The 12632-nt window shown below is 40.8% G+C and overlaps 1 protein-coding gene and 1 long non-coding RNA gene across 2 annotated transcripts in view; one reads left to right on the forward strand and one right to left on the reverse strand.

Moving 5' to 3' along the window:
• PJVK (pejvakin) overlaps positions 1 to 12632 on the forward strand; it is a 332562-nt gene that overhangs the window by 189342 nt on the left and 130588 nt on the right. The gene's annotated exons all lie outside the window — the stretch shown is intronic.
• Positions 1 to 12632, reverse strand: part of LOC122805016 — a 269410-nt gene that overhangs the window by 185611 nt on the left and 71167 nt on the right. The window contains exon 2 of the long non-coding RNA XR_006365262.1: positions 920 to 1010. This is a non-coding gene — a long non-coding RNA (uncharacterized LOC122805016). The remainder of the gene's footprint in view (positions 1 to 919; positions 1011 to 12632) is intronic.

The following is a 12632-nucleotide window of genomic DNA, read 5'->3' on the forward strand; positions in this document are numbered from 1 at the left end:
GCAACTTTCTTTGCATCTTTTGCACATATGTGTACTGCTGACTATGTTCATATGTCCTTGAGTAGCTTCTTGCATTTTCATAGCTCAACAGCAAGCACCACTCTGAGCTATTATTATTGCAAGACTTCAGGGTGAGAGTTTGTGCATCCTCAGGCTCAGCACTGCTGGCTAGAAGCTTAAAGCGACTTTATCGGAAGCCATGCTCTGCAAGTGGCTTTTTGCGGACACCAGTTCATGGCTTTTATAAGTATGTAAAGGGAAAAGAAAGTGGCAAATGGGGGAGAGAGTAGACAGTAAGAAATGTAGTAAGATAACATAACAGGGTGGTACTGGAACAGATGAGACAGGACGGATATTTTTTTGGTTGAGGATAAATTCTTTTTTCTGAAATATTTATAAAGGCAATAAGGGAAGGTGAAAGGGGTAGTAAGGGAAGAAATAAGGGTTAGGGAACATATAAGGATATTGACATAAAACATATAAACACAGACAAGCCAGAGAGGTGTGGTTAATCATACAGGTTTGTTTTAAAAATGGAAGGGAAAATAGACAAACAAGGGCTGGAGAAAGGGTCATGGAGAGGAGTTGTGGAAAGGCATAAAAGGTGGGTTTGATACAAAATGGTGGGTGCACAGATGATGGGGATCATAGACCTCTCACCCAAGCCTAGAAACCCTCAAATACAATCCTACCCAGAGGGGCTTGTGTGGGCACTCACTAATATTGTGGGAGTTGAGGCCTTGATGTGGCTCTGTGGGCAAAGTCGACTGGGTTAGCGAGCCTTACTCTCACCAATGGAGGCTTTCATATGGATCCCACCACCTCTTTATAGCCCTGTCTACTGGATCTGGTTCAAGGTGTTGGCTTTTCAGAATTCTCCACCACAGTCTTCCTACACTGGAACAGCCACCACTCTTACCTTGTAAAGCAGGCCCATAACGAGCAGGGGGGTGTTGATCTCTCCATCACTGAAGATGACTACACAGGAGGTTTCCCAGGCTCTATTGGATCTGTAGATGGAAATAAAAAAATAGGAGAAAAAAACAACCATTGAGTAGTAGAAGGAAATAGTTTTTATGTTACAGTGCTAAATTATATCATTACTATTCTGAATAATGCCATGAGACTGAATTAAGGTCCAATATAGCAATTCAGATAATATGGTAATCTAGGTACAGTCAATAAACTGTCTTGAATTATGGCAGTGCATGAAATACATATTGTAAATACTGTAATGCCCTACTTAGTGAAATAGTAATGTGTAATAAACTGTGCATAATAAAAACTGTAATTCAGTAAATGATTATCTTTTATTACTAATTGATAGTAATTTATTTGTTGGATTCGAGCATTGCTTACTGGGTCAGAAAACCAGTATCATCCTCCTATGAAAGAAGCAGTGGTGGTTGAGTATGATCTCATCCTGTGCAGCAAAAAAGAGAACATGTAATTATTGAAAATCCTTGCATTGTTATTTACAGAATATGTCTTCAAGGTCACCTGCATCATATATGAATTTTAATGTATGAGTTCATGATGGCATTGTTCCTGTAACTGCAGGTACTCTGATGAGTGCAGTAACAATTGCATGTCTTGTGAAGTTGTGGACCCCCATCCACCTTACATTGTCTGATGTCTGTAGTCATACATTTTCCCCCGTACACTACTGAAAGTTTTCTTCCCTCCTGCTCAACAAAGAATACGTCTTGCATGGGTTACTTAGTTAGCACTCCTCTTTAATGTGCCTTACTGCAAAACATACATGAATTACATTAAGGTGTGCTTGTGTATTTCAGTGCTTCCCCCTCCCCAACATTTCATGACTCGTCTATGCATACATTATGTCCATACATTACAAAAACTAAAAATGTACCACCGAGTGCAGTAAATGTATTGTGTGAATGCCTTCTCCTCCACCAAAGAAAATGTTTTACATGGGGTTTTCAATTAGCATGCCTCTGTAATATGCCTTACAGCAAACAGCTCATGCAGAACATTAAGGCAGCCTTACATACTTCAATGGTTCCTTTTACCTATCTCCCTGAATGACATAATGCTGTGGATAATATATCGACAAAGCTGTGAAGTGTTTGGGAACTTTCAGTACGTTAACAACTCTTCACACTTGCAAAGAATAATTACAATAATAAAAATGAAGAACAGCCAAAAATCATTATTTCAGCAATAATCGACTAGTATGCGTAAGCATATCAGGATTTACACATGGTTGGTGTGGTTTGATCATGAGCACGAGGGCAACTGTGGGTAAATCCTGATACATCCACACAGAGTCATGGAGTATTGCTATTATACAACACTATGTAAGAAAGAAATGTATTTATGTAAGTGGAGTTCATTCTTCTTCCGTGTTGTCTTCTGTGTGCTCATGTACTTCACATGCGTTTGCATCAGTGCAGTACAGGAGAAGCAAAATTAGAGGTTTTACTAGGGACAGCACAAAAGTGCATGGAAAAATCAGGCATGTTTCTGTTTCTTTAGTTTTGCAGAACATGCCTGATTTTTCTTATATTTTGATTTCTCCTTGGTAAAAAGAGATTTACAGCACTGTTATCCAGCATATGCCAACAGAAAGTCTGGCCTCGCAATGGTACTTCAGCAGCAGACATTTTTAAGGTGCTATATGTTTGATTTAAAATAAGCATGCTGTTTGGCCTGTCCAGTCAGCATGCTCATTTTTTAATAGTAATGAGTCTTTATTCTATAGTCTCTAATAGCCTAGTATGTTCATCTTGTAGTATTATTGTACAGTTAGCTCTTAAAACTGTTTTTGCTCACTAATTTTGTTTCCCTTCTCTCGAAATGCTGTGTTACCTACTTGATCGATTTATTTTTCTATTTGCTGTCTTTGTGATTGAGTGTTCTATAATTACTTGTACATATCCTGCATAATATCATCCTGTCTTCTTCAGAGAATGATGTTATACTCTTCTAGTATGGTTATCTTCTCAAAGAAATAGTTTATGTTTAGCTCTCAAAACAATGCTGTCAGTTTTGGCATGTGAAATTCTATGTTATTTACTGAAATGTTATGTTTTTCACTCTTTAATGCTGCTTATGTACCCAGGTCATGGCTGAAAAGGGTCAGTTGACCAATCCACCTACCCAGTGAACATATAATAAATAAATACAGCCATACATAAAATAAAATAAAATAAAACATCAAGATAGCCTGTAGGTGTATGTATGTTGAGTTTTTGAGCGCTGACTGCTAATTCTGTACACAAAATTTATGTTGCGTTATACCAAGATCACTGTTTCTTTAATGAACTGGACAAATACAAAGTTTCTATTGTGGTAACAGTCCTGAACTATAAATATTTTATACTTCACAAAACACTATTTTAGAATAACTACTAAATGAGTAACATGCCTGTTAAACATTGTTGACTTATTTGAGAAAGTCACCAAGGCCTTGGACAAGGGAAAGACAGTGCATACTGCCTATACTGACCTAGCCAAGGTATTTGACACAACCCCCCACTCAGGTATTATAGAGAAGCTCTCCCAGTTAGGAATTAACCCCTACATTACCAGATGGGTAGCCACCTGGCTTACTGATAGGATACATACTTGAAAAGTGTGCGACAAAACCTCTAGCAAAAGACCAGTCACCAGTGACATACCACAGGGTTCTGTGCTGAGCCCCTTACTGTTTGAACTGTATTTCTCTGAAGTCCGGGCAAACTTGTATTGCCTGTGGCTGACAAAGTTCATTGATGATTGCATATTGGGAGCAATCACTGAGTCCCCAATGATGTTACTATACTGCAGGCAGGGTTAATGCAGACAAATTATTGGTTCCAAAACCACAGATTAAAGCTAAATGCAAACAATGCATTATTATTCCCTTTGGGAAAGCTGACATCCCTGCTAATTACATTATAGACAGCACTCCCCCTAAGTGCAGACCAAGTGGTACGTGATCTCGATATTCAGGGTGATAGCAATCTGAACTTTGACCACCATGTATCCACAGTAGTAAGGAAATTCTTACATCTTATAAGTAAAGTCATCAGATTTAGATCTAAGGATATTATAATTCCATTATACTCAGCCCTCGTCAGACCAGTAATTGAGTACAATGCTCCCTTTTGCATGTACCTCACCAGACACCTGCAACAATTGGAAATTGCAGGTTACACAAAAGAAATCTTACGCAGAAAGACTGAAAGCCCTGTCACTAAATTCTGTTTCCTACAGGTTGCTAAGAGGTTTCCTGTGCCTGCCTTACCTGATAGAAATGTTACACATTCATAAATCAAACTGTATGAGGGTCAGTTGCTCCAGGGATCTTAACCTAGGCTGTGACATGAACAGTCACATGCTGGAAAGAATGATATATCTTCCACAAACTGCCACTTCTCTGGAACAAGATCCCAAGTCGCATGAAACAGAGCCCCTCCCTGACCCTCTTCAAATACAACCTAGATCAATAGATGGGGGACAACAAATTCATTCCTGAGGTGGCACCCATGTCCTTTCTGGACAGAGAAAGTCATTATTAACTGCCATAGACCCTTACCTCTGCAAACTTCAGTCACCTAACCACCAACAATTGGGGCAACTCGGAATAAATATGGCTAGGCTTGTAAGGGCTCTAGGGCCATTAGACTAGTAACCTTGTATGAACCTATGAACCTATAAATCTGGACAAAGTACAAGTTTGTCATATCCTCCACGGTGTCCATCTTTACCTAAGGCATTCTTTCATGTTTTAATATTGAATTAATAAGGAAGTTATTATACTTATTGAAGAATTCAGGCTGGCTGCCTCCTACTTCTGCCACCTACTGTGTGAGTTAATGCGGCTGCCTGTGCTGTGGGTTGTCAAACCTATGGCAACACTGTTTACCCATCCTTGGCATTCAAGTTAGGTCTGTCAGCTCACCCACCGGATCTGTCCACTTATCTGTTTTGTGAGATGGATGTCGACTAAAACTTCCAAGTCTACTTCTATAGGTGCAGCAGAACAGTGAAAGGAACACCTTGGCTTCCTTTACTCACCAGCTTGAGGCTCCATCCCTAAGCTTTAACAGAAATGCACATCTTGTACTTGCCAGAGACCAATGCAGAATGGTGCATGTGGTAAGAGAATAAGATTCCTAGGGCGTGAGCCACACCCCATGACTGCAAGTAGCTCAGGCAGCGGACAGGCTGTTGTGTTACATGCTTACTGCTTCAAAGCTTGTACATACATAGTGAGACTGCATGTGCATGAGCTTGTAGTCACTCATTTATGACAGTACAAACTTACCTATGATGATTGTTACACTTCCACATGTATGCAGTAATGTGATTCAGCATCTACAAGCCTCACTTACAAAAGAATTTTGTAAACTGAATAAAACTTGCAGAGTGTCACAGTTTTGTGTACTGCTGGTTACTAAGGCTTTGCAAAGATATCCAGAAAGCCAGAGTCAAAGCTAATAGTTTAAAATATGTAAAGTGAATAGCAGAAAAGAAAGAAGAGTTTCCTATTATTGCTGCTTACTGCAAAACATCCAGAAATTGCTTTTAAAGTACTAGTAAGTCATAAGTCTGTTAGCAAAATCATTTAGTTATGAAATACTAAGATATTACTGGCTAAATATTTCTGTTTCCTGTATGCACTTATTAGTTAATCGACTCATTTGTCACAGCTTCTGAGATACCTGGCAACAGCAATGTGCAGGACCAAGATACATAGACATTTCTTGATTTCATGAAGTGAAATATCAGTCAAGTAGGACAGATACTCCCCTCCATCCTCCCACACACCTTGGCAGACCTGCACTGCAACCACACACTTGCTGAAGTCTGTTAAAAGTGGTACTCCACATGCCAGTATTCCTAAGTACAAAAACTTTTTACATAAAGTCTCATGAAGACACATATACACACACAAACACAGAACATGGGCTAAATTCTTGGCTAGGCTTGTAGGGGCCACAGGGCCAATAGTCTAGTATCTTCCTATGATCCTATACACACACACACACACACACACACACACACACACACACACACACACACACACACACACACACACACACACACACACACACCAACACACAGAGGAAAAGGGGAAATAACATGTTTAAAAATGAAAAATATAACTGATGCAAGACTCACATGTAGTCCATTATGAAGAAGCAGTAGCATAGGTAAGGTGGGGTGAGAGGGGCAACCTCCCTAGGTGTAAAGTGTTGGGGGATGCGATCAACCCATCCCAATTGCTCTTTAATTCATAGGTTCATAGGTGTTTACTAAGCTAACATCCACAAGGGCCATTTTAAACCTAGCCATGCATTCAAAATCTCTGACAAGTTCTGATACCCTTGATAAGTGTAAGCAAGTGCTTGGGAGATGAACCTTTTACAGGTTACCTGTTTGCATCAGAGACATAGGTGCCAAACTAGGGATGAATTTCCAGTTTCCCATCCAATTGTCCAAGTTGCACTTGAATTGGATTAGGGAGGAACTCTGCTTCACATGGATGGGGAGCCTGTTCCATAGGTGGGATAGTCTCTGGGTTACATACCTATCTTTCCAGCAGGTCCTATTTATATCACAGGCAATGTTTAAGTCTTTAGAATGGATAATTCTGGTACTGTTTGTTTTATAGATATGCAGGAGGTCCATCAGAGTGGGGTCTGACAATGCCCTATATACCAGACATAGATTTCCCCTCAAAAGCCTGTAGGAGACAGAATACGGGGATAGGGCCTTGAGGGGTCTGCATAGGACATATTACTTACTCCCTGTATTCGTTTAGTGAGAAACCTCTGTGGATGTTCCAGTTGTTGGATATGCCTGGTTAGGTACATACCAAAAGGGGCATTGTACTCAATGATAGGTCTGATGAATGCCAAATACAGTGGAACAATGACTTCCTTGGACTTAGATGCCATACTCTTGTGTATAAGTTGCGCAACATAGAATGATTTCCTCACCACTTTAGACACATGATTATCAAAGGCTAGATTACTATCTATGTGTGTCCCTAAGTCCCTGACTACTGGGCCAACGCTAAAGGGTGTGTTGTCAATATGATAGTTACCAGGGATGGATGACTTTCCAAAGGATAGTATTATGAATTTCTTGGGATTTAGTTTTAGTCCTTGGCTCTGACACCAGTTGCTTGTCTGTGTCAGCATGAGATTCAGTGACAGCTCCTAATTTGCAATCATCTACAAATTTAGTCAACCAAAGACCACTGACATTGGCCTTGACTTCTGAGAAGTAAATGCGAAAAAGAAGCGGTCTAAGGACTGATCCCTGAGGGACTCCACTTATGACTGGCCTCTTTGTAGTGGTGGACTCCCCAATTCTAACTTCCTGGGTCCTGTCTATGAGCCAGTTGGTTATCCATCAGGTGACATATGGGTTTGTACCTAACGTCTTGAGTTTGTCAACAATGCCTGCGTGGGGTATTGTGTCAAATGTCTTGGCCGGGTCAAGGTAGGCAGTGTGAATGATTTTGCCCTCATCCATTGCTTTGGTGACCTTCTCAAAGAACTTCACCAGGCTGAATAGACATGATCTGCCCTTGACAAAACCAAACTGGGTTGGGTCCAGTGTCTGGAGGTTTACTATATCTTTGTTGATCATCTCCATGATAATTCTTTCCATGGCTTTACATATAAGACTAGTGAGACTTATGGGTCTGTAGTTTCCAGGGTCTGTAGATGGCCTACCCTTGTGCAGAGGGATGACTGTTTTCTTTCTCCATTCTTGAGGCACGAAGCCTGTTTGGAGGCTACAGTTAAATAGTAATTCCAGAGGCCCTGATAGGTCATGTTTCATGCTATTTAGAAGGCATTCTGAGATATTGTCTGGGCCCACTGATGCAGCGTTCTTGGCCTTAGAGTGAGCATTAAGGACCTGCTCCCTAGTGATAGTAGGGGGAGTTATATTTGATGATACTTCCTGAGGAAGGTTGAGGGGGAGAGAGGAGTAAAGATGTAGATGAATTTATCAGCCAGGAGGTTTGCTATATCTTCAGGATCAGTATAGGTAGCTCCATTTACAATGAGCTCTGCACACAATTGTGTATTGCCTTTGAGGTTGTGAACATAGCTAAAGACTGTTTTGTGATTGTCTTTGGCCAGGGAAGCCAAAGTTACCTCAAATTTGGCTTTGGTAGACTTTATTTGTCCTCTGAGTTGTTTGTTTAGTTTACTGTGAGTGCTTTTATATTGCTGGGTGCTGCACCTCCTAATTTTTACCCTGATTTTCTTCCTCCTGTTAAAGCTGCCTCTATGCAGCTATTAACATACTTGTACAGAGTTTCTGTAAACAGTTCTGCATAGGCAAAAGTGTTCTCAGGGTTTATAGGGGCTTGAAAGTTTGCCAGGTTCTCACTTAATAGCAGGAGGTTAGCCTTAGAATAGTTCATGAAGATTTCCGGTTTAGCTGGGGATCCAGGTTTTAATTTTACTTCAAAGGAGACCATTTTGTGGTCTGACCTTACCAGTGATGGCATCACAGTAGGGAGTATGCAGTACTCTTCCATATTAGTGAGGACCAGATCCAGTATGGTTGCACCCCTGATTGGTGTATTGACTATCTGGTCCAGGGAGTTTGTGTTTACAAAATCCAGGAATCTCTCTGCATGTACATTTGATGTTGTATAAGATTCCCAGTTAATAGTGGGATAATTAAAGTCACCCATGAATATGGTATTGGGTTGGATGGTTAGTGTTTCTAATAAGTTTAAATACATGGTATGGATTTCCTGGGTCATAGAGGGGGGACCTATAGCTTCCAAGTAAGTGGCATTGGATTTTACCTATGGTGATTTGAACATGCAACAGCTCAAGTGCATTGTCCTGTTTGACCAGCCTTGAAGTATATTTATTTTTGATGTAAATAGAGACACCTCTACCTTTAGTCTCTGCATGTGAAGTAGCTGGTCTAAATGTGTGGAAGGCATTATAACCCTGCACTGTTGGTGTGCTGTCCACGGCTTTAAACCATGTCTCCGAGACCATACAGGCACCAGCTTCTCTAGGGTAAAGAGAGCTTCCAGGTAGTAGAGTTTTTTGTTTAGGCACCTAGCACTGAGAAGTAATACCTTTAGATTTTTTTGGTTTTGATTTGCTGTGACGGAAGTACTTTCAGTCTGGCATTACCTAAAAAAAGCACTATGGGGGACGACAATGTTTTAACTAATATTCGAAAGCCTAAGGGGGAGAGGTGCAGACCATCCCTGGCAAAGCAGTGTGGCCTGTTGGCCATTTCCTTCCATGCTGACAAATATTGCACCCCCTTAGAATGACACCAGAAACTAAGCCAATTATTAAAGTCAATCATATTTTGTTCGTTTTGCGGCATCATCCTTGGAGAAGGTAAAATGCTGCTCAATGCTAGGCTCATACCAGCCTGAGACACGTATTCTGAGAGCTCTATGATGTCTCTCTTCATATAGTCTAGGGAGGTATGTCTCAGGTAATTTACTCCCACGTAGACTATGACTGAGTCATATTAGTAATTGTGATCCAGTGACCTGAGAGCATGAGTAATGTGGCAGATCCTAGCCCCTGATAAGCAACTGACCGTAATTTTCTCCTTACTCAGCCTGGTGAGAGGGACATCAGTGTGTCTCACAATGGAGTCTCCAGTGACTAGAATGTTGGATTGTGTGGTGACTTGCCTTATGGGGCTTAGAGGTAGAGGCTCCATGAGATGTAGCTCTGTGTGTTGATGTGGGTGTTGTTTGGAAAGACTACGTTTGAGACTGCTAAGGGTATTTCTTATGTGTACTTTGACTAGGAGGTCTTTGTGGTTTAGGAAGGTTAAATAGTAGGGGGAGTTATATTTGATGATACTTCCTGAGGGAATGTTGAGGGCAGAGAGGAGTAAATCTGGAGCTGAATTTATCAGCCAGGAGGTTTGCTATATCTTCTGGATCAGTATAGGTAGCTCTATTTATAATGAACTCTGCACACAATTGTGTATTGCCTTTGAGGTTGTGGACATAGCTAAAGACTGCTTTGTGGTTGTCTTTGGCTTAAGATGCCAAACTTACCTCAAATTTGGCTTTGGTAGACCTTATTTGTCCTCCAAGTTGTTTGTTTAGTTTAGCATGAATGCTTTTATCCTTCTGGGTTCTGCACCTCCTAATTTTTGCCATGATTTTCTTCCTGCTGTTATACATCCGATTGATTTTGTAATTCCACCAGGGTAGCTTTTTTTTTTAGTTAGTTCTGTACTTCTTCCTGGTGGGTACAGCTGCCGCTATGCAGCTATTAACATGCTTGTACAGGGCTTCTGTGAACAGTTCTGCATAGGCAGATGTGTATTCAGGGTTTATAGGGGCTTGAAATTTTGCCAGGTTCTCATTTAATAGCAGGAGGTTAGCCTTAGAATAGTTTCTGAATATTCCCAGTTTAGCTGGGGGTCCAGGTTTTATTTTTACTTTAAAGGAGCCCATTTTGTGGTCTGACCTTACCAGGGATAGCATTACAATAGGGGGGTGTGCAACACTCTCCCTTTAGTGAGGACCAGATCCAGTATGGTTGCACCTCTGGTTGGTGTATTGACTATCTGGTCCAGAGAGTTTGTGTTTGCAAAATCCAGGAATCTCTTTGCGTGTACATTTGATGTTGTATAGGATTCCCAATTAATAGTGGGATAATTAAAGTCACCCATGAATATGGTATTGGGTTGGATGGTTAGTGTTTCTAATAAGTTTAAATACATGGTATGGATTTCCTGGGTCATAGAGGGGAGACCTATAGCTTCCAAGTAAGTGGTGTTGGATTTTAACCTATGGTGATTTGAACATGGAGCAGCTCAAATGCATTGTCCTGTTTGACTAGCCTAGAAGCATATTTATTTTTGATGTAAACAGAAACACCTCCACTTTTAGTCCCTGCCTGTGAAGTAGCTGGTCTAAATGTGTGGAAGGCATTATAACCCTGCACTGTTGGTGTGCTGTCCATGGTTTTAAACCATGTCTCAGAGACCGCACAGACACCAGCATTCTCTAGGGTAAAGAGAGCTTCCAAGGAGTGGAGTTGTTTGTTTAGGCTCCTAGCATTGAGCAGTAATACCTTTAGATTTTCTTGGTTTTGATTTGCTGTGACGGAAGTACTTTCAGTTTGGCATTGCCTAAAAAAGGCACTATGGGGGAAGGCAATGTTTTAGTTAATATTCGAAAGTCTATAGGGGAGAGGTACAGGCCTTCCCTTTCAAAGCAGTGTGGTCTGTTGACCATCTCCTTCCATGCTGACAAATATTGCACCCCCTTAGAATGACATCAGAAACTAAGCCAATTATTAAAGTCAATTATCTTTTGTTCGTTTTGTGGCATCATCCTTGGAGAAGGTAAAATGCTGCTCAATTCTAGGCTCATACCAGCCTGAGACACATTCTGAAATGATGTCTCTCTTCATATAGTCTAGGGAGGTATGTCTTAGGTTATTTACTCCCACGTGGACTATGACTGAGTCATACTGGTAATTGTGATCCAGTGACCTGATTGCATGCGTAATGTGGCGGATCCTAGCCCCTGATAAGCAACTGACCATAATTTTCTCCTTATTCAGCCTGGTGAGAGGAACATCAGTGTGTCTCACAATGGAGTCTCCAATGACTATAATGTTGGATTGTGTGGTGACTTGCCTTATGGGGCTTAGAGGTAGAGGCTTCATGTATTGATGTGGGTGTTGTTTGGAAAGACTATGTTTGAGGCTGCTGAGGGTATTTCTTATGTGTACTTTGACTAGGAGGTCTTTATGGTTTAGGAAGGTTACATGTAAGTGCCTCAGTATATGTGGGTCTATATGTCTGCTTTGAATTGTACATGATGGGTGCAGCATGTGTACTACTGACAACTTTATTAACATTAGGAGTACTTTTATGTGAGAGCTTTGCCTCCAGTAACGTTGTGTAAATACATCTCTTACATACCGTATCAGTTTGTTTGAGAATTAACTGGTTGTTAGTAAACATGAGGCAATTTCTACATTGCCTAAGGATGCCCATATCCACCAAGCCAGTAATGGAGACAGTAGAAAGTTCATATCCATGGCAACACACCCTTTTTATTGATTAGACTGTTGGAGTGAGAATATCAATCACTGTCAGAAGTATCCAGTTTGCAACTATGTGGACAGTGCTTGTAACTACAAACTAGATGTCCTGTGTGCAACTAGATATTTGTGAAATTTCAATTGCGCTTTTACAGGAAAAATGTCACTCAAGGTGTCTGAGTCTGTACAGAGCACTGCCAAACAATTGAGGGGAACCTAATACGTAGACCCTGAAAATTTAAGGATGAAGCATTTAGACAGATATTCTGAAGTTAGAAAGTAATCAAGCAGTATTTACTGAAAACAAAGAATTAGCTTATCAATAATGATGAAAAGAGGGGAGTCAAATGAATGGCTACTAATAATGCTGATCTCACCACAGCTTTACTCTGTTGGGATACAATACTCCTTTGCTTCTTCCCTTACCAGAAGCAAATGTTAGCACCAATTGTAAGAAGAAAAGCAGGCCACAGCCTATTTGCTGATGCACAGTCTTGTCCCAGATGATGCAAGGGTCTCTAGGCTTGTAGCCTTTTTCTGGTAGATGCCTCGAATACCAACCAGACCAATTAGGTATGTTAAGCACAGACACTC

Source organism: Protopterus annectens, chromosome 6.part0, assembly GCF_019279795.1.
Source record: "Protopterus annectens isolate FY-2018-M chromosome 6.part0, PAN1.0, whole genome shotgun sequence".
Classification (NCBI taxonomy): Eukaryota; Metazoa; Chordata; order Ceratodontiformes; family Protopteridae; genus Protopterus; species Protopterus annectens.